We start from the raw sequence: 27,516 nt of genomic DNA, 5'->3' as shown, positions 1-27,516 counted from the left end.
TTTACCTTGTTCCCTTACACTACATGATAGGGATATAATAATTATCTAGGCAGATGCCCACGCGCCAGACATAGAGAGCATTCATTATCTGGACATCCCTCTATATTCTACATTTTATATACACTCTCAGATTATGAAAATAAAAAATGCTGTTATTCTAGGGGGGAAAAAAACTTTGCCTTTCCTTTTAATTGGATTCCCTTTCAACCCCCACAACACACCACTTTTTCGGGATTTATGATGTTTTGATGACAATCAGGTCGAACCAATAACCATTTACTTGTATTGATTATCACCGGGGTTGCCCCTAAACTATCTGCTCATAGTGCGTTTAGAATATTGACAGCACAAATGCATACATAGGCTTAGAACACAGGCATATCAATGTGGATTATCTTCAATCTTAGTAACAGGATCAGTGCCACTAATTTAATAAAAGTCACTCCCGATATCCTCAGATCATAAATAAGAAAGCCATACCAGATGAGGACAATGTGATATCTTCATCAATTCATGAAATTGCAATTAAACTGAATTGCATGTAAGAGCTCTGCACTATAGTTTATGGTATATACTATATGGACAAAAGTATTGGGATACCTACACATTATATTTACAATAGCTTTTAGGACATCCTATTCTTAAAGGGGTACTCTGATGGAAAAAAATCAACTGGTGCCAGAAAGTTAAACAGCTTTATAAATTACTTCCAGTACCTATCCATTTTGTCTCTATACATTTGCAACGGCTGGAACCCCCTGCAATCGGGACCACTGTCCAGGCGCGCACACTCAACTACGAGGACACCGCCCGCTAGCATTATCTCCTGCCAGCACACTCACCACTCCGATACCGCATCCATACCATCTCACGGCCGGACACCAACCCGTGCTACTCTGGAAAACAATGGGAATACATTGCGTGGACATCATCCCTGAGTCGGTTGCCCAGCCGTGCCAGTCTGCAGCACGGAGTTTGCTGCACAGCAGAACTACCATCCCAAAACCTACCAGCGGTGCGGTGAGTGGTGCAGAGCACCAAACTTTCAGTATTAACTGTAACTGTAAGCATCATCTGCTACCATACAGAGACCTTATCACAAACTGGCTTCAGTGTATCAACTGACTCTAGTAACAGACTATTACCCTGAACTAGGTGGCTGTTACAAGGACATTGAATTATTTTCCTCATTTTAAATTTGATTTCCAATATATATGTATTATTAAATAATATTGTATCTACTTTAGTCGATAGCAAGGGCCCTGTTTGGACTATTTTTTTACTACTATATATACTATTTTTACTGTAATAAATACATTTACATACTCCCTTATTTATTTTCTAATCACTCTTTATATATATCTAGAGGTCGGTACCTTTTACTGTTTTAACTCTATTATTTTTTGGCACATGGGGTTGTGTGCAACACCAGTACCTCGATATATATATTTATTCTCATATATTATGAGCCCCCCTGACCTCCACTTGTTTTCAATTCTAAAACTGTACTGAACAGGATCTCCACACAGTTACTATGTAAAATTGGGTGTTACCATTCTCCATGCCAGGATGCTGAGTCCCTACTAGTGATGAGCAGCAGGGGTGTCAGAATCCGGAGTGGTATGCAGGGATGACACAGGTAGTGGATCCTCAATGTCAGTGAGGTGATGGTGTTGGCCTTACCAGGGGAACAGAATCTAAGGGGTTACTGGTTTTCACCAGAGCCCGCCGCAAGGCGGGATGGACTTGCTGCGGCAGGTAACCCCCAGGTCGTTCCACCCAATAGCGACTCAACATCACTGACTGCTGAGTCAGGCGCGGTACACAAGGACTAGGCAAAAGGCAAGGTCAGACGTAGCAGAAGGTCAGGGCAGGCGGCAACGGTTCGTAGTCAAGGGCCACGGCAAGGGTCTGGATGCACAGGCAATGGACACACGGGAACGCTTTCACTGGCACAAGGCAACAAGATCCGGCAAGGGCAGGAAGGGGAAGTGGATACTTATAGGTTCTGCAATGATTGGGCCAGGCACCAATTAGTAGTGCACTGGCCCTTTAAATTTCAGCAAGCCGGCACGCGAGCGCCCTAGGGAGCGGGGCCGCGCGCGCCGGGAGGAAGCAGACGGAGGCGTGAGGTGAGTGACATGGGGCGTGATCCGAGAGCGGGCATATCCCGTGCCAAGGATCGCGTCCCCTCCGGTGACAAGGGAGCAGCGCTCGCGGTCAGTGGTGCTGACCGGAGAGCTGCATGCATGCATGACAGTACCCACCCCCTTGGGATTCCCCCTCTTTTTGGAACCGAGGAATCTGTAGATGAGTTCCTTGTCTAAAATATTAGCCTCGGGTTCCCCTGATCTTTCTTCAGGGCCACAATTCTCCCAATCCACCCAAAACCTTTTTTTTACCTCGGACAACCTTGGAGGCGAGGATTTCCTTGACGGAGAAGACATCAGAGGAGCCAGAGATAGGAGCAGAAACAGTGACCTTTGGAGAAAAGCGGTTAAGTACGAGAGGTTTGAGAAGAGAAACATGGAAAGAATTAGGAATATGAAGAGAAGGGGGAAGATGAAGCTTGTAGGAGACAGAATTGATTTGATTCTTGATTTTAAAAGGCCCGAGGTACCGAGGACCAAGCTTGTAGCTAGGGACACGGAAACGGATGTATTTGGAGGAGAGCCATACTTTGTCACCGGGGGCAAAAACAGGAGGAATTCTTCTCTTTTTATCGGCATGTCTCCTTATGCGAGATGAGGCCAGGAAGCTGTACTGAGCCTGCACAGGACAGACAGGGTAAAGAGTCAGATTAGAATAACCTTTTAAGCCCTCCAATATATTAAAAACTAAAAAAATGTTTACCAAATGATAACAAGAAAAAGTAGACATATTGTAATTGGCAATGATTAACTATCATTAACTATAATTTATGTAGCTTGATTATATTTATCATATATTTCTTAACCCCTTAAGGACTCAGGGTTTTTCCGTTTTTGCACTTTCGTTTTTTCCTCCTTACCTTTTAAAAATCATAACCCTTTCAATTTTCCACCTAAAAATCCATATTATGGCAAATTTTTTGTGTCGCCAATTCTACTTTGTAGTGACATTAGTCATTTTACCCTAAAATGCACGGCGAAATGGAAAAAAAAATCATTGTGCGACAAAAATCGAAGAAAAAACGCCATTTTGTAACTTTTGGGGGCTTCCGTTTCTACCCAGTGCATATTTCGGTAAAAATTATGCCTTATCATTATTCTGTAGATCCATACGGTTAAAATGATACCCTACTTATATAGGTTTGATTTTGTTGCACTTCTGGAAAAAATCATAACTACATGCAGGAAAATTTATACGTTTAAAAATGTCATCTTCTGACCCCTATTTTTTTTTTTTTCCACATACAGAGCGGTATGAGGGCTCATGTTTTGCGCCGTGATCTGAAATTTTTATCGGTAGGATTTTTGTTTTGATCTGACTTTTTGATCACTTTTTATTCATTTTTTAATGGTATAAAAAGTGACCAAAATACGCTTTTATGGACTTTGGAATTTTTTTGCGCGTACGCCATTGACAGTGCAGTTTAATTAAGGATATATTTTTATAGTTCGGACATTTACGCACGCGGTGATACCACATATGTTTATTTTTTTTTTACACTGTTTTATTTTTTTTTTATGGGAAAAGGGGGGTGATTCAAACTTTTATTAGGGAAGGGGTTAAATGACCTTTATTAACACTTTTTAAAAAAAATTTTTTGCAGTGTTATAGGTCCCATAGGGACCTATAACACTGCACACACTGATCTTTTACACAGATCACAGGCGTGTATTAACACGCCTGTGATCAGTGTTATCGGCGCTTGACTGCTCCTGCCTGGATCTCAAGCACGGAGCAATCATTCACCGATCGGACACCGAAGAGGCAGGTAAGGGCCCTCCCGGTGTCCGGTCAGCTGTTCGGGATGCCGCGATTTCACCGCGGCGGACCCGAACAGCCCGACTGAGTAGCCGGGTCACTTTCACTTTAGAAGCGGCGGTCAGCTTTGACCGCCGCTTCTAAAGGGTTAATACCGCACATCGCCGCGATCGGCAATGTGTGGTATTAGCCGCGGGTCCCGGCCGTTGATGAGCACCGGGACCGACGCAATATGATGTGGGATCGCGGCGCGATCCCGCTTCATATCGCGGGAGCCGGCGCAGGACGTAAATATACGTCCTGCGTCGTTAAGGGGTTAAAAGCATAAAATTTCAAATTCCAAAAAGTTTTACTTTTCCCCCTTATGTTCCCAAAATCTTGGAGTTTTCCCACAAATGATTGCTGAAAATATCAACCAAAATTTACCACTAGCACAAACTACAACATAAAGTGAGACAGGTCAGATTGGAAAAATGAAGGCCTAAATTGGGTGCATCCATAAAGGGGTACTACCGTGGAAAACTTTATTTTATTTTTAAATCAACTGGTGCCAGAAAGTTAAACAGATTTGTAAATCACTTCTATTAAAAAATCTTAATCCTTCCAGTACTTTTTAGGGGCTGTATACTAAAGAAAAATCCAAAAAAGAAATGCATTTCCTGTGATGTCCTGACCACAGTGCTCTCTGCTGACCTCTGCTGTCCATTTTAGGAACTGGAGAAAATCCCCATAGCAAACATATGCTTCTCTGGAAAGTTCCTAAAATGGACAGCAGAGGTCAGCAGAGAGCACTGTGGTCATGACATCACAGGAAATTAATTTCTTTTTGGATTTCTCTTTAGTATACAGCCCCTAAAAAGTACTGGAAGGATTGAGATTTTTTAATAGAAGTGATTTACAAATCTGTTTAACTTTCTGGCATCAGTTGATTTAAAAAAAAAATAAAAATAAAAAATAAAAGTTTTCCACGGTAGTACCCCTGTAAGGGGTTAATAATAACAGTGATAATAATAACAGTAATAATTCCTTATACACATAGAAACGAAAAACAAAAAATTACTAACAAAATGTTAAGCAGAAAAACTTGGGAATGGGGCAGATTTTTGCGCAAGCCTTGTTTTGTGCAATAATTTGCACCTTTTTACCACTTCATAACATGCTTTCCAAGTGTGTGGGGCTTAGGGTGCTGGAACATAGCCTGGTAAAAAAAAAAAGGGCTTGGCGTCCCACACCCACCAGATTTATTACAAAAAAACAAGTATAAATTGTGGCTAAAATCTACGCCAGCTCGTAGCTATCATACATTTCACCTTGTGGTACATGAACAGCCATATTATATATTAGCTAAAGACCAATGTGTAAAACACCAGTCTTTAGAAAATGTAATTATAGGTCATTTTTAATGAAACATTGATCCAGATATATCATTGCAAATGAGACCGAATTTTGGTGCATGAGTATGGTTTAAAGTACACTAACTAAAAGTAAACTTAAATCACAGTCAATTAGAAAACCTTTTGACAGGGACATTTTGAAAGATTTGATCAGTAGGGGTCTCAGTGCTGATCTGGGCCTCAGTAGTGATCTTTGTCTATGGAGCAGGAAACCAAAGGTTGGTGAACGCCTGAGAGTTAACATGTCCATGTTTTTGTTACTGAAAGTGACTTATAAATCACCCTGAGGCAATCTGGCACATCTCAAATCTGTCCATCTAAGTTTGCACTATAAAAAGAATGAGAGACAGTTTTAGCAAATCTGGCCATTCAAGCAAAAATGTCTTTCAGACTGAATTTAGGTAAAGGATGCCCTACGTGACTTTTTGATAATTTTCAGGGTTTGCCAATACTATAGCAGGGTGATATGGGTGGAAAAAGACTATTTGTGACTGGTAGTTATCATACTATAGTGTTTTGTGTATGGACAGCTCTGACCGTATATTTATGCCTTATATTCTGTGGTAAGTCATGCACACTCAAAGTTGTAGGTGTATTATTGTAGTATTTTCACAATACATGTGTTACGCCTAGCGCTCCGGGTCCCCGCTCCTCCCCGGAGCGCTCACGGCGTCTTTCTCCCTGCAGCGCCCCGGTCAGTCCCGCTGACCGGGAGCGCTGCACTGTCATGGCCGTTGGGGATGCGATTCGCACAGCGGGACGCGCCCGCTCGCGAATCGCATCCCAGGTCACTTACCCGTCCCGGTCCCCTGCTGTCATGTGCTGGCGCGCGCGGCTCCGCTCTCTAGGGCGCGCGCGCGCCAGCTCTCTGAGACTTAAAGGGCCAGTGCACCATTGATTGGTGCCTGGCCCAATTAGCTTAATTGGCTTCCACCTGCTCCAGACTATATCTGACCTCCTCCCATGCACTCCCTGGCCGGATCTTGTTGCCTTGTGCCAGTGAAAGCGTTTAGTGTGTCCAAAGCCTGTGTACCTGAACTTCTGCTATCCATCCTGACTACGAACCTTGCCGCCTGCCCCCGACCTTCTGCTACGTCTGACCTTGCCTCTGCCTAGTCCTTCTGTCCCACGCCTTCTCAGCAGTCAGTGAGGTTGAGCCGTTGCTAGTGGATACGACCTGGTTGCTACTGCCGCAGCAAGACCATCCCGCTTTGCGGCGGGCTCTGGTGAAAACCAGTAGCCTCTTAGAACCGGTCCACTAGCACGGTCCACGCCAATCCCTCGCTGACACAGCGGATCCACTACCCGTAAGCCGAATCGTGACAGTAGATCCGGCCATGGATCCCGCTGAGGTGCCGCTGCCAAGTCTCGCTGATCTTCCCACGGTGGTCGCTCAGCAATCGCAGCAGATTGCCCAACAAGGACAGCAGCTGTCGCAGTTGACCGCCATGTTACAGCAACTTCTGCCTCTGCTACAGCAGCAACCATCTCCTCCGCCAGCTCCTGCACCTCCTCCGCAGCGAGTGGCCGCTCCTAACCTACGCTTGTCCCTGCCGGACAAATTTGATGGGGACTCTAAACTCTGCCGTGGATTTTTGTCTCAGTGTTCCCTGCATATGGAGATGTTGTCGGACTTGTTTCCTACAGAACGGTCTAAGGTGGCGTTCGTAGTAAGCCTTCTTTCAGGAAAGGCCTTGTCTTGGGCCACACCGCTCTGGGACCGCAATGATCCTGCCACAGCCACAGTCCAGTCCTTCTTCGCTGAAGTCCGAAGTGTCTTTGAGGAACCTGCCCGAGCCTCTTCTGCTGAGACTGCCTTGCTGAACCTGGTCCAGGGTAATTCTTCCGTTGGCGAGTACGCCATACAATTCCGTACTCTTGCTTCTGAACTATCCTGGAATAACGAGGCTCTCTGCGCGACCTTTAAAAAAGGCCTATCCAGTCGCATCAAGGATGTGCTGGCCGCACGAGAGATTCCTGCCAACCTCCAAGAACTCCTCCATTTGGCTACCCGCATTGACATGCGTTTTTCTGAGCGACACCAAGAGCTCCGCCAGGAAAAAGACTTAGATCTCTGGGCACCTCTCCCACAGCATCCTTTGCAGTCTACGCCTGGGCCTCCCGCCGAGGAGGCCATGCAAGTGGATCGGTCTCGCCTGACCCAGGAAGAGAGGAATCGCCATAGAGAAGAAAACCTCTGTCTGTACTGTGCCAGTACCGAGCATTTCTTGGTGGATTGCCCTATCCGTCCTCCACGCCTGGGAAACGCACGCACGCACCCAGCTCACGTGGGTGTGGCATCTCTTGGTTCTAAGTCTTCTTCCCCACGTCTCACGGTGCCCGTGCGGATTTCTCCTACAGCCAACTCCTCCCTCTCAGCCGTGGCCTGCTTGGACTCTGGTGCCTCCGGGAATTTTATTTTGGAGTCCTTTGTTAATAAATTCAGCATCCCGGTGACCCGTCTCGTCAAGCCGCTCTACATTTCCGCGGTCAACGGAGCCAGATTGGACTGCACCGTGCGTTACCGCACAGAACCCCTCCTGATGTCTATTGGACCCCACCTCGAGAGAATTGAGCTCTTCGTTCTCCCCGGCTGTACCTCTGAGGTCCTCCTCGGTCTGCCATGGCTCCGGCTTCATTCCCCCACCCTTGATTGGACCACCGGGGAGATCAAGAACTGGGACTCTGCCTGCCACAGGAAGTGCCTCTCCCCCCCTCCCAGTCCCATCAGGCAAGCCTCCGTGTCCCCTCATGGCTCCCGTCCTTGTGTCTCCCTGCCCCGTGCCAAACTTCACCCTCTGCCCTCCCTCCCCATTCCAACTCCTGCTGTACTGCCTCCCGTTGAGGAAGCCCTCCATTCTTTCCCGGTGTCCTCATCCCAGGGGAGGCAGTTACCGGACAAAAAAAAGGGGAGACCTAAGGGGGGGGTACTGTTACGCCTAGCGCTCCGGGTCCCCGCTCCTCCCCGGAGCGCTCACGGCGTCTTTCTCCCTGCAGCGCCCCGGTCAGTCCCGCTGACCGGGAGCGCTGCACTGTCATGGCCGTTGGGGATGCGATTCGCACAGCGGGACGCGCCCGCTCGCGAATCGCATCCCAGGTCACTTACCCGTCCCGGTCCCCTGCTGTCATGTGCTGGCGCGCGCGGCTCCGCTCTCTAGGGCGCGCGCGCGCCAGCTCTCTGAGACTTAAAGGGCCAGTGCACCATTGATTGGTGCCTGGCCCAATTAGCTTAATTGGCTTCCACCTGCTCCAGACTATATCTGACCTCCTCCCATGCACTCCCTGGCCGGATCTTGTTGCCTTGTGCCAGTGAAAGCGTTTAGTGTGTCCAAAGCCTGTGTACCTGAACTTCTGCTATCCATCCTGACTACGAACCTTGCCGCCTGCCCCCGACCTTCTGCTACGTCTGACCTTGCCTCTGCCTAGTCCTTCTGTCCCACGCCTTCTCAGCAGTCAGTGAGGTTGAGCCGTTGCTAGTGGATACGACCTGGTTGCTACTGCCGCAGCAAGACCATCCCGCTTTGCGGCGGGCTCTGGTGAAAACCAGTAGCCTCTTAGAACCGGTCCACTAGCACGGTCCACGCCAATCCCTCGCTGACACAGCGGATCCACTACCCGTAAGCCGAATCGTGACAACATGTTTAGAACCACTGAATACTAGATCAGTGTATCTCAACCTTTTATAGCCAAATAGCCCCAAGGAAACAATTAGTTGAGTAAATAAGGCTAAGTTTACACTGCTGCCATTGGCTCTTTTTAAAGTCTTGGTCAACAGTTCCTTCTAAGATCAGATCCCTCTATAACAATGTGTCTGACCTGTATGTCCCAGTAATAATGCTTCAACTCTCAAATAAATTGTTTTATTTGTAGCCAGTCACAATGCCCTCTGTAGGCAGTAATAATACCAAATGTAGTCAGATATAGTGGCCCCTGTAGCCAGATACAACACCCCCTGTAGCCAGATATAATGCATCCCTGTAGTCAGTAATAATACCCCCTTCCACAGTAACAATGTCACCTGTAGCTAGATATAGTGCCCCCTGTAGCCACATAATGCCCCACTTTAGCCAGACACATTGGCCTCTGTAGCCAGATATAATTCCCTCTTTACCACCAAACAATTCCCTATTTCCTTTAGCTCAGTATCCCCCCCCTGTAGTCAGATATGTCCCCTGTAGCCAGGTTTGCCATCTGTAGCCAGCTATACCCTCTGTAGCCAGAAATGCTACTTGTAGCCACATATGCTGCCTGTAGCCAGGTATGCCCCTTAAAGCCATGTATGTCCTTTGTAACCAGGTATGCTTCCTGTAGCCAGATATGCCTCATGTAGCCAGATATGTCCCCTGTATCCAAATTTGCCTTATGTAGTCAGATATACTCTCTGTAACCAGATATGCCCCCATGCAGCCATATTTATCCCCAGTAGCCAGATACTGTATGCCCTATGTAGCCTGATATGTCAGCTGTATCCAGATATGTAGCCAAATATGCACTTATAGCAAGGTATGCTTTATGTAGCCAGATGTGCTCCCTGTAACCAGATATTCCTCATGTAGCCAGGTATGCTCCTTGTAGCCAGACATGCCTCCTGTAGCCCGATATGCTGCATTTAACCTAATTTGTCCAATGTATCCTGATATGCCCTCTGTAGCTAGGCATGTTCCTTGTAGCAAGATATACTTCCTGTAGCCAGACATGCCACCTGTAGCAAGGTATTTCCCATATAGCCAGATCCCTTTCCTAGTGACAGATAGTCCCTTGTAGCTAGGTATGCCCTCCTGTAGCCATATATATGCTATTTAGAGAACTATGCTAATCTAGCCAAATATGTCCCCTGTTGCTGGGTATGCGCCATGTAGCCAGATATGCCCTGAAGCCAGGTATGTGCTATTTAGCAAGATATTCCCCCCTTTCACCAGGTATGCCCCATGTAGACAGATATGCTTCCTGTACCCAGGTATGCCATCTGTAGCATGATATGCCCCATGTAGCAAGATATGCCTCCTGTAGTTAGATATTCCCCTTGTAGCCAGGTTACCCCTATTTAACCCTATATAAGCACTGCTGCCTAATACAAACTTTACGGGCTGCAGGACATGGTGGCTGGTGGGGATGGCAGATGGCTGTCCTCCTGCACAGAGACTATATACAGGTGTATGGTAGGAGGTGCTGGACTAGGGCAGGCTCAGAAACAATAAATGGTACCTAACTAGCATTCTGAGACATAGGTGAAAATAACAGTATTTGGGAGATTTCTGAATACTAGCCTTTATCGATGTGCTAGCACCATAATTAATAGTTTTTTCTTGTTATTAAAGGAACAGCACATACCTACTCCTGCCTGTTATGTGTACCCCCTGGGATATACATCCCGCAGGTTGTGAGCCATTATACTAGATAACACCATAGATGATGTGTATTCAGTTCACACATTTTGAAAGACCATGGACAACTTCAGGGACCTTCAAAGCAAGTATTTATTTCATGTTGAGGGACCATTTTATTATCATTTTTTTTTACAAGAGCATATTCATCAATATAAAATACTGTAAATTACAATTAATCAAACTAGTGCATAGGTATCAATTAAAATCCAATTTTAATTCTTCTTATGTGTGTTGTGTCTAAAATGATAAATGGCTTTATAAACATCAGCAAATAATAAATTTTATTAGTCAAAAAATCAATGTTCTTTCATTTTGTACACAGAGTACAGTAACATTTTTATTTGAATAATGTACCACAGTTCAATGGTTATTGTAATTAATGGACTTTGATAAAAAGAAATTGATTTTATGTAATTTATAATTTAGGGATTAATGACTCATATGCAACTATTATGGAACAATGAAAATAAGTGGATCATTTTGGACATCTAATTACAAGAATCTAAAGACTTGAAAACTCAAAAAGACTTATGAACACATCATAATCAAACACATTCAAGTAGTTATGCTTTTACAGAAGAAGTTAAAGTGCATCTCCCTTGTGTCCCTCCCATGTGGTGGTGGGAGGTGATTGGTGGGTCTGCTCATGCAGCCTTGTCCATGAGTTATCTCTTGTCCAAGTGTACCAAGAAGTATGAGGACCCCAAGTGTTTTTTTTTTTATAATAAAAAAAATGTAAACAACAATGTTACTGATTTTTATCAGTAGCAACATATTAAAAGTTTTTGGATCTAACAGTGCCCATTTAAAAAAATAATAATTGGTGTTGCAATATAGGTTTATCCTTATTTGACTTGATGTTGAAATATACCTAGAACAAAACCACTTAATGTTGTGTAAATCCATCCTAACAAAACAGGGAGGTATGGTAGCCCAATAAAGCTGTACCAGCTACTATGCTGAACTAGTGTTAAAGGCCTATATAATTGTGCTTTCACATGGCATATACCGTATTTATCGGCATACAACACGCATTTTTTAGGCTAAAATTTTTTTTTTTTTTTTTAAATATTTTTATTTTAATAATTACAAAAATATATTGTACAAATCCGATAAAACAACATCGCCATTGTACAAATCCAATAAAGCAATATCACCAATCGGAAGAAAAGCAGAGGCCATAGAAGCCAAATTAATACTTGTTTACATAGTGTGTCTAATCAACATCCCCCCCAAACCCACCCCCCCCCCAACCCACTGGCACCGAGAAGAGCAAAGAGAGCAAAAAAAAAAAAAAAAAGAAAAAAAGGGGGAAGAGCTTTTTAAGTCTACCATATATTCCACATTTTTCGACATTCTCTTTGCCCACCCCTACTCCTCATCCATCTAAACTCCTTATTTTTCATGGTTTTCAGACCTTCCTTCCATTCCTCTATTTGCAGTTCTTTAGGGGATATCCAATTCCTTAATATAATCAGTCTGGCGAAAAACAAAATCCGATGTAATAGGCACTCAAATTTGCCCATATTACCCATAGCTCCCAACAGTATAAACTCTATCGTACGAGGTACTTTCACAGCGATTTTACTTTTTACCTCTTTTATTACAGATTCCCAGAAAACAGATATCTTCTCACATGACCAAAAACTATGTAGATAGTCCGCCTCTTCCAAACCGCATTTAACACACTGTGAAGTGATTCTCACCCCTATCCTATGTAAATGAAGCGCGGAATAGTGGGTCCTGTGTAATATCTTAAATTGTGTAATTTTATGTTCCATATTACGAGAAACCTTACTTATATTCTGGGCCATAATGTCCCAATCTTCCTCTGACACGGTACCCACTATTCCGGACCATTTATCTTTAATTCTGTCAATCCCCCTTACTCCAATAATCTTATTTAATTTCTTATACAGAATTGAAATTCCTTTTTTTTTTTTAAGTGCTCTATTTGAGTTAGTGCTTCTATGAAATTGTGTTTCTGTGCTACATATATCTCCTTATCTATCGTGTTATGGACTGCATGACTAACTTGCCAATAGTACAGCCAATCATTATCACTAATATCATACCCCCTTTTTATATGTTCAAATGAAAAGAGTTGTCCTTTATCAAATAGTTGTTCTAGTCGTTTTATACCCTTACTATCCCAAAAAGTTGACTCACAATTCACCAATTCTTTAAACTTATTGTTACCCCATAGGGGTGTGAACCCAAAACTATTTCCTACATGTGATTCTCCCTTTAATCTTTCCCAAACTTTCCTATACTTATACCATAACATCGTGTTATTTGACCCACTCTCCTCATAATCATCTAATTCCAACACCTCATATATGTTCACTTTCTCCTTATCTGCTACAGTCTTCTCCAGATATCTAGAATTTCTCCAATTCACGATTCGTACCAACTGCGCGGCCATGTAATAAACAAAGAAATTGGGCATGTCCAATCCCCCCTATCTCCAGGGGCCATAAAATATCTGTACTTCAGACGAACCCTTTTTCTTCCCCATAGCAATCTACCCAGTATCACTTCTATCTTCCGGAACCAGCATTTGCCGATCCACACTGGCGAGGCACTAAGAAAAAAAAGGATCTGTGGGAGGACCACCATTTTTATTATCGCCATCCTTTCTGACATAGAGAAGGGCATTTTAATCCATACTTCCACTCTCTTCGCTAAACCATTCAAAAGGGGCCGTATATTGTTGCTCACAAACCTATCATTCGTGGCTGCTATTTTTACTCCCAGATACAGGAAACATTCATTTTTTTTTTAACACAGATAGTCTTCCCACCGTCTCCAACCCAGATAGAGGGGCAAATGCCTCGAACATCTTAATGATACGATGTATTTTTTCTTGTGGGTTAGTTACAAAGAGGAGAATATCATCTGCAAATAACAGGATCTTACTCTTCTCTCCGTTTACTCCAAATCCCTCATAAACATCATTATCTCTTATCCAAGCCGCTAAGGGTTCAATATAAATTAATTAAAATTTTTAGCCTAAAGTCTATCTACGTGTTATACGCCGATAAGCCGCTGCAGTTCAATGATTTAAAGCGGGCGCTTTAAATCAATGAACTGCAGCAGCTTTTGCAGGTCCAGAGACCTGCCGTCACTGCCCGATTCTCATCCACTGCCTATCCTGGGGTCCAGAGACTGCCAGCACTGCTGCCCCATTGCCTCCCCCATACCCGATTTTTCTGACCCCGCAGAAGCCCCCAGGGAAGGCAAGGGGAGAGAGGCCGTTGCTGCCGGCTTCTCTCCCCCTCCCTTTCCTGGGGTCTGGAGCCCTGCTGCCGCTTCTCTCCCCCTGGCTATCGGCGCCGCTGCCCCATTGCCTCCCCCATCCCCGGTTTTATAATTACCTGTTGCCGGGGTTGGGTCCGCGCTGTTTCAGGCTCCGGTGTGGCATCTCCTGCGTCATTGCTATGCACTGCGCAAGGACGTGTGACGTCGTGTTGAAGACGTCACTCGTCATTGCACCTCGCAGCGCATAGCAACGACACAGGAGACGCCACACAGGAGCCAGAAGCAGCGCGGACCCGACTCCGGCAACAGGTAATTATAAAACTGGGGATGGGGGAGGCAATGGGGCAGTGGTACTGGTAATGGGGCAGTGGCGCCGATAGCCAGGGGGAGAGAAGCGGCATCAGAAAGGCTCTAGACCCCAGGAAAGGCAGGGGGAGAGAAGCGGGCAGCAACGGCCTCTCTCCCCCTGCCTTTCCTGGGGGCTTCTGCGAGGTCAGAAACAGTGTATCAGGGTATACACATTCACACACACGCACCCTCATGTTACCAAGGATATTTGGGTAAAAAACTTTTTTTTATCCAAATATCCTTGGTAAAATGAGGGTGCGTGTTATAGGCCGGTGCGTGCTATACCCCGATAAATACGGTATGTATTCTTGTTTTTTCTGTGGTAAAATAAGCATACACTAAATTCTCTGCAGAGTGTAAGAGGTTACAATTTGCAAAATAGGCAGGCTTTGCCTTTGTAAAAGGTATTTTCTGTACAGTGGAAGAGCAGAATTGTTCACATGTCTAACTTTTGTCCAATAGTTGTTCAACCTCACCCCCTCTCCTGGGATTAGAGGTGGAACCATTTGTCTAGTTAGTTATTTGAGCTGTGGCTTATAGAGTACCTGTCACCAAATAAAATGTCTTCCTTGTGTAATTAGCAGACACTTTCCCATTCACTTGCTTTTAAAATTATCAACATAAATATTTTTAAAATGTAATATAAAAAACAGCTCTGTTCTGTTCCCTGCCACAATTAATACAATGAGTTTGGTCTCCTCCCAGCCTGGCAGGAGTCCAAACTTAGGAAGTGTTTATCTGCACTGAGCTTGATTGACAGCTGATTTTACAGAAAGTGAAATCTCCACAGATTCTCTCAGAAATCTGCACAGACTGAAAGCAGCAGGAAAGCCTCACTGAATACTGCACAGACTGAAACATGCACAGAGCCTGAGGTCTTCTATTCATCCCAGTACTGCAACCATGTGAGTGGGGAAGTGGTCCCCAAGCGGGTTTCAGTGATGTCATGCCTGCTGGGAAACACCCAATTTCTCCTGCTGGGAGATTGCACTATGTGAGCAAGAATAAAGGTATGATACACAGCTTAGTAGTAGTTATGGAACATAGCCTGGGTTAGTTTAAAACAGTTTATTTGGTGACAAGTACTTTTTAAGTACAAAGAGTACACCTGCTCTGCAGCTCCTATAACCTGAAATTATGAGCCTTAGGTGTAGCTAAAATCAGACAGACAGACCACACAGTTCCATGTCCTGTCTACACCCAAGATACAAGCAAATCTGCCTAGCGACTCCCGCTGCAAAGATAACCATATCTCTACAGAAAGAAGTAAAAAAACAGGGGTAGCATTTGAGGAAAAAAATTCAAAAGACTTAACTGCACAGGAATATGGGGTGTTGCTTGCCTCCGGTCCTGGTCCATTTACACACCAACAAGTTGTATGCGCCAAGGGAGACACATCTGAGCATTGTCCTTTGAAGTAAATGGAGGAGAACTCTACATATTCTAACTCATTCCACCCCATGGGAAAATCCTTGCCAGTTTAATCAGTAAAAAAAGGGCATAAGCCAGTTCACATTCACAAGAGTTATTTACAAGTCCAAGTGCAAAAGCACCTAAGAAACCAATCAGAGATGCAGTCATGCTCTTGCCTCTTGACAGTCAGTGCTCCTGTATAAATCAAAATTGGCAATCAAATCCAAATTGAATTAACGAATCTTCCCAATATGAATTTTGAGAGATTTTCTTATCTCTAGTCCCTAGTAGAGGGGTAATAAAGGTGTCACATATCAAGCAGTCCCGTCTCTTCCAAATACTTGTGCTGAAAGCTTAATAGGGAATCCAGAAGTGTAGCTAGCTATGCAAGTGCTCACTGAGGATGGCAATCACTGAGGCTGGCTGTCACTGAGGCTACCAATCATTGAGGCTGTCAATCACTGATGCTGCCAATCATTGAGGCTGGCAATCATTGATGCTACCAATCATTGAGGCTGGCAATCATTGATGCTGCCAATCATTGAGGCTGGCAATCACTGATGCTGCCAATCATTGAGGCTGGCAATCATTGATGCTGCCAATCCTTGAGGCTGGCAATCATTGATGCTGCCAATCCTTGAGGCTGGCAATCATTGATGCTGCCAATCATTGAGGTTGCATGTGTTCAGAATGTCATCAGGAGACTCAGGACAGTGTGTCATCAAAAGTGAATAGAGGGAACAGGGTGGACTGGAGTGTCAGTAGTTGAACGGATGAGGTGAGTAAAGTTTAGTTTATTATTCTATAACTCAAACAGGTAGCAGCAAGTTTTTTTTAATGAGATCAAAGAACCTCTTTAATACAAACATACCTGGTGTCATCATTGTGTTTATATAGGTCTCATGACAAATAATGGCATTACCATATTCGGTGAACTTCATTGCAGAAGATTTTAACTTATACCACTCACATTGCAGTTGCCAAATACATTTTCTGCCAATGAACTTAAAGCTGAATGACCAAAAACCCATATGGATGTAGCAAAATCAATGACTGTTGTGGCCTCATGTAGCAAGAGCCCGCAACATAGCACTATTACCATTGCCTCAAATTAGGTTTTCTACATTTGTTTTATCAGTTTTTGTAATAAACTACCGTCAGATGATCTGAAGCTATGTGCGCATTTTATGCAGTCCATTGCAATAATACTGTGTTCTTAAGAACCAAGACATTTAATTAGTTGCTTACTCCAATGCGACTAGCAAGCATCTAATATCATTTCTGCTGTGCAGAAATCTATATTTACTTGATTATTTGTATGATTTAAGGCTGAGTTTAGAAGCTGCACTGATCCTGATATATATTTTTTATAAATCAATACCATGGAATTCAATTTAGGCAATATGAATTACTACTGCTAGAGAAGTTCTTGTGTACCAAAGGCTTTTATAAGATGTGTTGGCTGACATTCAGAATTAGAGGCAACTGCACATAAAATGCTGATTCCTCACATACAAAAAAAGCCAACCATTTATACAGTTAGATGTCTCATCAAGGTAAATTACTGCATCCTACATATTGTTTTTATTATATTTATAATAATAGTTATTATAAATTTTCTTTCCTTTTACAATCTATGTTTATTAATTAAAATTTACTCAATTTATTGTTAACAGTGGCCAAAAAAAACAGTGTGTGTGTGGTGGGGGGGGGGGGGGGGGGAATCTTGTAGATGACTCATTTAAAGGATTTAGAGGAGTCCATCAATGAAGTGTGGTGATTCCTCTTCTCATCTTCCTTGGAAAGATAGTGCTAGATCCTGTTAATTTAGCTGTGTCTAACCTTGGCAATACACAGGAAAAATAAATAAGTACAAAAACAATCAATCTATTTTGGGGTCATCGAAGGATCGGTTATTATACATTTTAATGTTATTAGTCAGTAAGGTTTAATTCATTCAGTGCATAAGGCAATATCTCAACCTGTTGCAAAGGAGCAACACCTCTTCTCTTCTCCTGTATGCACCTCATATCCCTGTGTCTGGAAATCTGCACTTACACCATCAAGGACACCTCAGCTTCCATTTACCGGCATACGGTAAACAGAGCTGAACCATAAAGACCCATTACCCGCAACATCCAGAGCAGACCCTCCACTAGAAAGGGTGTGTGTGTATCAGGAGAAATTACAGGGGACTGCAATACCACTCACACTACCAGTGGCATAACCACCAATGACATCTTAGCAGTAGTACTACAAGTCCTAGCAAGTTACCTCTGGTACAACACAGCCCATCCTCAAAATCATAAGCTGACTGGCAAGCTGCCAACATCCGATACCCCAGCCAATCAGCTGTTTTGGCAAGCTGCAGTGGCCATATGTAAATACAGTGCATTAAACCAGTACATTATGCAGTAGCCATGCCAAGTAACTGCAGCTCAGCTCATTGAAGTAAATGCTGTTGATAATGTATTTTGAGTATAGGACATCATTTAATTTTTGCCTGGAAAATCCTTTAAAGGGGTATTCCCCTGGCCAGCATTCGGAACTTAATGTTCCGAACTTTGTTTTTGCTCTGCGGGGGTTGGCCATGCCCCTTGTATCGTCATGGCCACACACCCTCAATGTAAGCCTATGGGAGGGGGCGTGATGCTGTCACGCCCCCTCCCATATACTTGCATTGTGGGGGCGTGGTCATGACCTCACAAGGGGCATGGACGACCCCTGCAGCGTGAAAACAGCATTCGGAACATTTAGTTCTGAATGCTGGACATTGGAGTACCCCTTTAATCTCGATATAGATGTATAAGTCAGCTGCAAAACATATAGCAACATTTGCCATGTATGAAGATATCTTTATATTATTTATTTTCCAATATATGGCTGTCAGTTGGCAAGCGTGTAATGTCATTGCATAAGTACATTCAGCCCAAGATTGGGAATTATGTGACCCAAATGCATTAATCCACATTTTCAGTCTACCTAAAATGTTGAATTTCAATGCAGATACTTTGCTTACTGTACAGCTTTTTATCTGATGTTTTATTCCCCTTTCAGACCTGATACTAAATTCAGAATTCTACTAGAACTAGCTGTTAGGTGACATGAATGTCTGTGGAGTACAGCTAAACCAGCAGAATTTTTATTTTTACGTGAGTTAATGAATAACATGACATATAGCTCAAAATCTTTACAAGTAAAAGTTCCAAATAGTTGCGAAGATACTCGACTTTATCTATATATTTTAACTTTAAAAATGTTGATAAAAATGAAAGTTTTGGTGTTCATACAAAGCAAGTGGTGCTTAACGGAATGGAACTGAATTCTCTTGTGTTGGAATGCACAACTCCCAGCTTTCCATAACATTGTACTTGTTCTCTTTCTGTATTAGACAAAGAATAATTAGGAGCAGAATCTGGTACCGCAAAATATTGAATTGTAATGTTATATTCTGACCACAACGTTTTGACCTTTGACTCCATTTTTAGGTGAGTTGAAGCTTCAGGATAAGTTTCAAATTACTGAAAGATTGTTGCAATCTCCATTACTTCCAACTGCCTTGCTTCTATTCTCATTTATTTCCCCAGACACCTTCAATGCTTAATGTCAACACAAGAAGAATATATACAGCGCTGAATCACCTGGAAATGAGCTTTGCTAAAACCATGTTACTGTTACGTAGACAATTTATAACTTATTCTGGCATTATACCATTATACTGGTGTTATTAACTTTTTTAGGAGGAAATTTGTAATAACTTCTGTAGACTAAAATCCTTTTTCCCCACATCTGATATAAAGTACTCCATAGTTGAAACAATATGTATCATGAAAATAATAATAATAACAACAATATAAAGATCATATAACTTAATATTATTAATTTAAATTCGGCTTTTAGTATTTCTTATACACAACCTAATGTTCCTATTTCAGTGTCAGCAATAAATACTGTCAGTATGCCCTAAATAATACCATCCATGGAACAGTTTTAAAGAGTACCAGTCATAAAATACCCCAGAAGTGTCAGAACAAATGTATCTCTGTACTGTTCACTTCCCCAACATTATAAGCCAACTTGCCCCAAATTAGTGCCTGTCATAATACCTCATAACAGTTCCAGCATCAATTGCTTCAATATAGTACTCCCTATACATTTCCAGAGCCTCCTACCCCTATACAGTGTAAACCACAGCACAACTGTAACACTAAAAACCAAAATGTCATATTGCTTATGAAAGAATAACTAACAAATGACCTATGTCTATAAGAACACATATAGATGCCTTAAAGCGTTACTGTCATTAGTAAGAACATTAAAAAATGCTTAATTCTGTGTAGAAATGTGCCCCAAGACCTGCATGCATAATAATATGCATGTGTTAATATGTAAAATATCTTTTGATCTATGTGTTATCGAAATCTGTGTTATCGAAATTAGTCTTTCTGCATTTCTCTCAGAGACTGGGGGCATTTCTCCTGGAGTATGATGAGCTCCTCTCCTCCCCCCTCCCCTCTTCCCTGTCATGAGGTCTGCACAAACATTTTTTACACTTTATGCCTAAATGCATGCTCTATATTACTCTAATGCAGCCATGCAAAACTATATAGTGCAAATACACAAAAGATAAGTTCATAAAATGACCATAGAGAAACAATTTTGCCTGTAAATAATAGTTTAGCACCTTGTATTGCTTGTCGCTGTGTATGGGAATGCTTCTCCTGAAGAGGCTGAAAGCTGTCTGCATCTTGTCTGGATCTCACAGGTGTTCTCCTAACACAGTTGAAAGCTGAATACTGAGTGAGAAGAGGAGAGAGAAAATCACCCCCCCCCCCCCGCTCCCCCTCCTTTCAGAATGTTGGTCACTTTTCTTGGAAACCAGGTTTGGCAATGTAGTATTACATGGTGGCTATTCATATGAATGGCCTCTATGTAATACTACTTTTTCCCTGAAGAGGCTTCTCATCCTGACACAGGTAAAGAGAAGTTTAAACCATGTAATACTGCAACATTTTGTAGAGAGGCGCTTCTTGACAGCCCATTCCTGCATGATGCACTTTAGTACTACAGTACCAATAAATTCCAATAATTCTTATTGGAATGGACACCAAGTACCTTTTATATACTGCACCTGTGCTTCCAGAACACAGAGAAATGCTTTAATTCTCCTGTGCAAAGTTTCAAAGAGGTATTTCCAAGCCTCTGAAGTTCTGCAAGTTGGAGCACCTCCTCACTCTCCTCCCATTACTGTCCCTGCTTGAATGACAGTTAGCTGGAAGCAGAGCCCTGACTATCAGTCAAGCAGGAACATGGATGGGAGGAGGCAGCATTACAGCTCTTAGCACAAAGAGGGGTTTGGGAACACCTCTTTAACAGTCTACATAATAAAAGCAGAGACAGATATGTGAAAGGTACCACATAACTCCGTACCCCAAGAGTGAATTACATCTGACAGATTACCTTTATCCCCTTAAGGACCAGGCCATTTTTCATTTTTGCACTTTCATTTTTGGGCAAAAGGGGCTTTCAATTCCATGCAGTGCCCTTTTAGGTAAAAATAACACCTTATATTCATTCTGTAGGTCCATATGATTAAAATGTTACCCAACTTATAAATGTTTGATTTTGTTTAACTTTTTTAAAAATAATTATAACTTTTTGTACGAAAATTTGTATGTTTAAAAATGTCCTCTTCCATCCCCTATAACTTTTGTTATTTTTCTGTTTATGGGGCTAAATGAGGGCTCAATTCTGCACTGTGATCTTTAGTTTTTATCAGTACCATTTTTATTTTGATGAGACTTTTTTTTTAAATTACATTTTATAATTTTTTTAAGGGTATTGTGATGACTCGCTCTTGCAAATAGGTGCGGTTGCAGTATAAAGGCAAGGAAACAGTAGTTTTCAAATCAAAGTTCAGTGTTTTATTCACACTTGGCACACAGCAAACAGCCTTTAAATGCAGAACCAAGGAAAACGTAACAAAAGTCCACATGCATTCCTTGAGTGTTTGTTCACACCTGAATCCATGCCATGCGGCATCAAGCAAGTCTTTTCCAGGCCTCCAGGCAGACTGTTCACCAGGTTCCAACCTTGGAGCACACACAGGGAAGAACTCCACATTCAGCTCTCTCTGGCAGTGTGAGCTGCAACTAGCAAATCCCCCTCAGCTGGTAAAACAGGTTGCCTTTAAGGCCAACAAAAGGCGGCCTGGATTGTGGGGAATGATCCCAACCCTGCACTTGGTCATTCCCAGTAAGAGCCATCCCGGATTGGCCTTGCAGCCATACTACGGCCACAGTGTCAGACTCCATCGCATCACAGACACTGAATAATACCGGCACTTACTTCACCAAATCCAAGAGCCTTGGTGACACATATCGCACATCCACCATGATGCCTCTTACCTTATCACATACCCCCCTTTGTTCAAGCCCGAGGGAGTGAACACCTGTGCAACAGTGGACTTGCGATAGGGCATCGACGTTGCCTAGCAAACGACCCGATCTGTGTTCAACCTTGAACTTGAAATTCTGTAGTGACAGAAACCACCTGGTGACCCTGGCATTTTTGTCCTTGGCCTGGCACATCCACTTAAGGGGGGAATGATAAGTCATGAGATGAAACTTCCTGCCCAACAGATAATATCGGAGAGACTCGAGTGCCCACTTAATGGCCAGGCACTCTCTCTCCACTATACTATACCTGGTCTCTGCCGGGGTCAGTTTGAGGCTAAGAAAGACAACAGGATGCTCTTCCCCATTGACTTCCTGGGATAGTACAGCACCGAGACCTACCTCAGAGGCATCGGTCTGTATTACAAATACCCTGCTCTGTCTATTCCTTCCAACGGACCATGACAGACTTGCATCCCTTCAGGAGGTCTGTTAAGGGCGCAGCCACAGTAGCAAAATGGGGGATGAATCTCATATAGATACCCACCATTAATAGGAACGACTTCACCTGTCGGGTAGTGACAGGTCGGGCCAATTTCAGATAGCCTCTATTTTGTTTACCTGGGGTTTGACAACTCCACGCCCAATGAAGTACCCCAGGTATTTGATCTCTTCTAATCCTATGGCACACTTTTTGGGGTTAGCAGTTAACCCAGCCTTCCTAAGGGAGTCTACCACTGCCTGTACTTTAGGAAGGTGACTTTCCCAGTCTGTACGGTGGATTATGATATCGTCCAGATAAGCTGAGGCATACTGACGATGTGGCCACAGTACAATATCCTTTAGCCTTTGAAATCTAGTCGGAGTGCCATGTAAACCAAAGGGTAACACCTTGTACTGAAATAAACCTTCTGGTTTGACAAAGGCTGTTTTCTCTTTGGCAGCCTCCGTCAAGGGCACTTGCCAGTACCCTTTGGTGAAAAATACCAAAACAGAAAAATACAAACCCTGTCCTAACCTTTCAATAAGCTCATCAACTCGGGGCATGGGGTATGCATCAAACTTGGACACCTCATTAAGTTTGCGGAAGTCGTTACAGAACCGCAACTTACCATCTGGCTTGGGTATTAAGACTATCGGACTGGCCCACTCACTCTTTGATTCCTCAATGACATCCAGTTTTAACATCTGTTGTACTTCTTCCGAGATGGCTTGTCGCCACGACTCAGATATCCGGTATGGTTTCAACCATATTTTTACCTGGAGTTCAGTGACAATGTCAGGGCGGATGACAGAAGTACATCCAGGAAGGTCTGAGAACACATCAATGTTCCTACTGATGAACTCCCTGGCCTCCTGAGTCTGTGCAGAGGAAAGGCTGTCAGCAATTTTCAATTTGGCAACTGCTTCCCTCGCACCAGACTGAGGGACAGGAAACTCCACCCCTAACAAACCTGACCGGGAGCTGTCATCCACACTAGTCTCACTGTCTTTCCAAGGTTTCAACAAGTTTACATGGTACACCTGCTCTGGCTTCCTTCGCCAGGGCTGGTGTACCCTGTACGTCCCCTCCCCTACCTTTTCGATCACTTCGTAGGGACCCTGCCATCTAGCCAGAAATTTACTATGGACCATTGGTACCAGAACCAGTACCCAATCTCCTGGGATAAAATTCCTAACCTGTGCCTGGTGATTATAAACTCTGCCTTGAGCTCTCTGAGCTGCCTCCATATGTTTCCTAACCAAGGGCAACACTGTTTCCATCCGTTCCTGCAAATACTCAACTACACTTTTGTGCGGCGTGGGCTGTTGTTCCCACGCCTCTTTAGCTATGTCTAACAGACCACGTGGATGTCTGCCGCATAGCAGTTCAAAGGGCGAGAGCCCAATAGAAGCCTGGGGCACTTCTTGCACTGCGAACATGAGATACGGCAGCAAAACATCCCAATTTTTCCCATCTCTAGCCACCACCCGCTTTAACATATTTTTTAACGTTTGGTTAAACGTTTCTACCAGGCGGGTGGTAGACGGAGGTCCGTAGCTGTTTTACCTGCAGTAGCTTACTGAGCTCTTTCATTACTTTTGACATAAATGGGGTGCCCTGGTCAGTCAATACCTCTTTAGGTAAGCCCACTAGGGAAAGCAACTCCATTAGCTCTTAGCTATAAGTTTGGCCGAGGTATGTCGCAGAGGCAGCACTTCGGGATACAGAGTTGCATAGTCCAGGACTACCAGGATGTGTTGGTGTCCCCTAGCAGATTTTGGCAATGGGCCAACCAGATCCATAGCGATCCGCTCAAATGGGACAACGATAATCGGAAGAGGGACCAGGGGACTATGGTAATGTGGCTGGGGGCTAGTGATTTGGCAGGTTTGGCAAGATTCACAATACCTTTCAATCTCTTTATACACAGTGGGCCAGTAAAAGCACTGCAAAATTCGGTCCCATGTCTTCTGCTGGCCCAGATACCCCCTAAAACATGCTGATGGGCTAACTCTAACACCAGCCTCCGACATGCTTTAGGCACCACCAATTGTTCCACATTCTCACCACGAATTTGGTTTACCAGGTACAGCATCCTTTGGTGGGTATACAGTCTCAGCTCCCTGTTGTTGTGGTGGACCTTCAACAATTAAAAATGTTTCTCAGGCCCAAGATAGAGACGGGTCCTGGTGCTGTACCAACATTTTCTCCTGTAACTTTGAGGTCTGCCAACTCTGGCCCTGAAGGCAGATCCTCCACATCTCCTACCATTACCCTCAGTGGAGATGACACCTCCACCACCGTAGTGGTAGTCACCCCAACTACTGTTGTTTCTGACTCGAGTTCCCAGGGTTCTGGGGTCACCCCTGAGTAGGGCCAGTCTATTGGGGACACCCCTGCCTCACAGGTCTGGGGAACTCTTGTCTGCGGCCACAGAGACACGAACCCTGGAAAAGTCTCTCCGAACTATTAACTCATAAGTCAACTTCGTGGCAATGGCCACCTCAGGAGTCCAGCAGCCAGTTGCTGTTGACAAGATCACCAAGGGAAACACCTCCCGGGGACTTTTAGGGCTTTCTAGCCACCTGGGCAAGGGTGGGGACCTCCTGGGTTTCACCGCCCCTCCCACTGCTTCATGGTGGCCTCGAACTTCTCCACCAGGTCCACCATCCCAAGGGCGGTGCAGGAGTTACCCGGCCAATCCATCTTTGGAGGGAATGTGGCAAAGCCCTCCAGAATACATTGGCCAGGAGATGGTCCAGCATAGTGTGGGGACTTAGCAGTGCAACAGGTGGCTTGGCCGGCTCAGCTGGCTTGTATTCCCACTGATGAATGCGCTGGGCCCGGACCAACACATTCACCCCCAGTCTTGCCAAGATCTCACATTTGACAACCTCGTAGTCAACAGCCTGGTCGTCGGGTAAGTCGAAGTAGGCTTGCTGGGGTCCTGATGACAGGAACAGAATGATGACCTGTTCTCGGGGTAGCTTTTCCCTCGTGGCCACTTTCTCGAAGACAACCAGGTAGATCTCGACGTCATCTGAGGTGGACATCGTGCAGATCGCCAACCGAACAGCTTTCCGGGCATCAGGGGCGTTCCGTGTTGTCACTGTCGCTTGTAGCGCCATTAATTGCTGCAGTAACAGCTGGTTGGTTTTCTGCTGGTGCTTTTATAACAGCCTCCATTTTGACAACCCTCCGGTCACTGGAACACTTGTCGACAGGATCGTTTCCCCTAGCAACAACTCCAATGGGTTATCCCAGGCTTGACTCTTAGCAACAGCGTGTTGCAACATAATTGCTGACCTCAATGCGTTGCCCGCATCCTCCACCAAATGTGATGACTCGCTCTTGCAAATAGGTGCTGTTGCAGTATAGAGGCAAAGAAACAGTAGTTTTCAAATCAAAGTTCAGTGTTTTATTCACACTTGACACACAGCAAACAGCCTTTAAATGCAGAACCAAGGAAAACGTAACAAAAGTCCACCTGTATTCCTTGGGTGTTTGTTCGCACCTGAATCCATGCCATGCGGCATAAAACAAGTCTTTTCCAGGCCTCCAGGCAGACTGTTCACCAGGTTCCAACCTTTGAGCAAACAGAGGGAAGAACTCCACATTCAGCGCTGAAACTGTACACCAGCTTCCAATATATATATATATATATATATATATATATATATATATATGTAAAGCTCCATAGCCACCACACTTCCTGGATATGTTTCCTGTAAACCATCCTGCCTGATATGCATGGCGCATGGCTCCTGTGGCCTCTGTTGTCTTATCTGGCTACTTGATATTCTTTGCCATCCTTCTCTTCCCTTGCCTACATCTCCCAGCAATAATGGCAGCTCTGCTCTTCCAGCCCCACCCCCCTGCCCTGAGCAGCAGAGAAAGATTCAGTGTCTGATTGGCTGAGGATGCTCACACCTCCCAGTTCTCAGCACTAAAGAGAGCATGACTCATAAGAGCAAGGCAGAAAGCACATGGTCCGTGTCTCTCAGGAGGATGGGGGCTGCTTTCAGAGAAGGATGTGCACAGAGACAGAGTGGATGGCTGGATGATGTCATTCCCTTACTTCATGCATGTAAATGACAACCAAAGAGGGGAAACACTGTAGCTCTATATAGCTAATGAATGAAATTTAGACAATTTAATTCGTTGTTGAGAGGAAAAGGATGGGCTATGGGTTTAGTTCTCTAGTGTACCCCTTTAAGATACAGTGGTCCTTCAAGTTACAATATTAATCAGTTCCAGGATGACCATTGTATGTTGAAATCATTGTATGTTGAGACCATAACTCTATGGAAACCTGGTAATTGGTTCTGAAGCCACCAAAATGTCACCCAAAAATAGGAAAAAGTGAGAATTAAAGGAATTTAAGTAGATAACTAATACAGATAAAGCAAATCCTTACATATAAAAGTAAGAAAGATCTGCTATACACTGTAAATCACTGTCTGTGTAGAGGACAGGAGTTTCTATAGGGTCCTGTACATTACACACAATGTCCTAAAAAAGTAAAATGGAGCTGCCCTCAACTTGTGTCCAAAGGAGCAGCTAACCCTGGCACAGGTAAAGAGTAGTATAGAACATGTAGTACCACCCTGTTCTGTACGGAGGCGCTACCGGACAGCAAGTCAGTGCATGCCCTTTTACCAGTGAAATGTCCATTCTGTTTGGTCAGGTCTTCCTGCCATTGACACTTTTAACAAATCTGGATCGTATGTAGCATTGTATGTTGAGTCTGGTTTCAAGTTACAATGATCCAGAAAAGACCATTGTATGTTGAAACTATTGTATGTTAAGGCCATTGTATGTTGAGGGATCACTGTATATACCATAGCCATACCTCCATGATAGAACCTTTTTATTTTCATCAACCACCTTCCATTATTAATAAAGTGTTAGGTGCCTATTCCATG

General features: G+C 43.9%; 1 long non-coding RNA gene across 1 annotated transcript; it reads left to right on the top strand.

Moving 5' to 3' along the window:
- Positions 1-910: 910 nt before the first annotated feature.
- On the top strand, positions 911-19,416 carry LOC130369155 (uncharacterized). Its single transcript, XR_008892683.1, has 3 exons — positions 911-1,020; positions 19,104-19,200; positions 19,300-19,416. It is a non-coding gene; the product is annotated as an uncharacterized LOC130369155 (long non-coding RNA).
- The last annotated feature ends 8,100 nt before the right edge of the window (positions 19,417-27,516 follow it).

Source organism: Hyla sarda, chromosome 4 (genome assembly GCF_029499605.1).
Source record: "Hyla sarda isolate aHylSar1 chromosome 4, aHylSar1.hap1, whole genome shotgun sequence".
NCBI lineage: Eukaryota > Metazoa > Chordata > Amphibia > Anura > Hylidae > Hyla > Hyla sarda.
Note: the sequence above shows the minus strand (reverse complement) of the source record. Positions and strands in the feature narration are given on the sequence as shown.